General features: G+C 40.6%; 1 non-coding gene across 1 annotated transcript; it reads right to left on the bottom strand.

Moving 5' to 3' along the window:
* Positions 1 to 717: 717 nt before the first annotated feature.
* LOC112768172 (small nucleolar RNA R71) lies at positions 718 to 825 on the bottom strand. The gene has a single exon (XR_003185615.1). It is a non-coding gene; the product is annotated as a small nucleolar RNA R71 (small nucleolar RNA).
* Positions 826 to 1,815: the final 990 nt, after the last annotated feature.

The following is a 1,815-nucleotide window of genomic DNA, read 5'->3' as shown; positions in this document are numbered from 1 at the left end:
TAGTTTCACTTTGAGATTTGAGAAATGATCTATGTCTCTTTATTGCATCTCATTGCTCCCAATTTAATTTCCTGCGCTTGTGTTCTTCTGCAATTTACATTTAAGCTACTGTGACCTTGAATTTACTTTTCCTGCAATTTAATTTCCTTGCAATTGTTCTAAGCTTTGATCTATTGCTCTCTTTAATTTCCAGCACCCAACCCCCCTTTACTTTTCATGCAATTTACTTTTCTTGCAATTTAAGTTTCAGCTATTTTACTTTCTTGTTATTTAAGTTTTATGCAATTTTACTTTCTGCAACTTTAAGTTTCCTGTCATTTATAATTCTGTTGGCTGCATTTCATCCAATATCCCTTCAATGTTAGCTTGACTAAACTAATCACCCACTAAAGTTGCTTGATCCATCAATCCCTGTAGGATCGACCTCACTCTTGTGAGTTATTACTACTTGATGCGACCCAATATACTTGCCGGTTGGATTTGTGTGTTGGAAATTCGTTTTTCCACAAAAACACCATCAGAGATTTCCAGGCAGCCTGTTCTACTGTCAGGCGTGATGGCACTGATGAAACTTCAAATCTACTGAAAGCTTTTCTGTTCTCTCTTGAGGGAAAAGCAAGAGAGTGGTACTACACTCAACCACTAGCAAACGTATCCAACTGGGATAAACTCAGAAAGGAGTTCCTGGAGAAATTCTTCCCATCTGAAGTTACTGATAAACTGAGGAAGGATATATCTACAATTGTTCAGGATGACAATGAGACTCTCTTTGAATATTGGGAGCGCTTCAATAATCTTCTAGAAGCATGCCCCCACCACATGATTGACAAGATCGTGCTACTCAGCTATGTCACACAAGGTATGAGATCCCAAGATAAGACCGAATTGGAAAGTGCCAGTAATGGGTCTATGAAGAAGTACAAGATCACTGATGAAGCTTGGCAATTGATCAGTGATTTAGCTGAATCTACTCGGAACCACAAACAGAAGCAAGGCCGTTCAAGGGCCGTTGCAGAAGTATCTTCTGGCATAGAGACTGCTGCTCTAAATCAAAGCATCTGTGAAATGACCAACCTGCTGAAGCAAATGCAGTTAAATCAACAAGCTCAGCAAACTCAACCGCAGCAAAACCAACAACTAGTTCCATAAAGAATTTGCGGAATTTGTGCCGATTACAGCCATTACACTGATGAATGCCCGCAGCTCCAACAAGAAGACAACATGGTGGCATCCACTCACAACTTCTATGACCGCCCCAACCAAGGGTACAATCAAAGTGGAAATAATAACCATGGATGGCAGGACAATTCAAACCAGAATTGGAGGGATAACAATAATAGGGGAGGCAGAGATAATCAGGAAAATCAGAGATAGAATAATTACAACAACAGGCAGCAAAATCAACTATACCGAGCACCTCACCTGAGGCAAAACCAAGGACCACCGAACAATCAGCAGCAAACCTCTCAATTTACTCATTCTTCTGTATCTTCTAATGAAGAATTATTACAAGCTTTTGAGAAAAGACAACTGGCCATGGAAAATACCATCGTGAACAGTATTAACGCCAGTCTGAATAGTTTCACCTCTACTCTACAAGCTTTTATAACACAACTTGGTTCAGTACAAAATTCTAGTAACCAACCTTCAAGCACCACTGGAATCCCCTCTCAACCATTACCCAATCCAAAGAGAGGAATTAATGCCATCACCCTGAGGTCCGGAACCACACTGCAGGAGAGGAATCAGGTGGAACCAAGCTCACCAGAATACGCTTCAGCTGAAGAGGTGGTAGAAATCGAAGATGTTGAAGAG

The sequence above is a fragment of the Arachis hypogaea genome, chromosome 2 (genome assembly GCF_003086295.3).
Source record: "Arachis hypogaea cultivar Tifrunner chromosome 2, arahy.Tifrunner.gnm2.J5K5, whole genome shotgun sequence".
Lineage (NCBI taxonomy): Eukaryota > Viridiplantae > Streptophyta > Magnoliopsida > Fabales > Fabaceae > Arachis > Arachis hypogaea.
The sequence above is the reverse complement of the archived record's forward strand: the minus strand, read 5'-3'. Positions and strand labels throughout refer to the sequence as shown.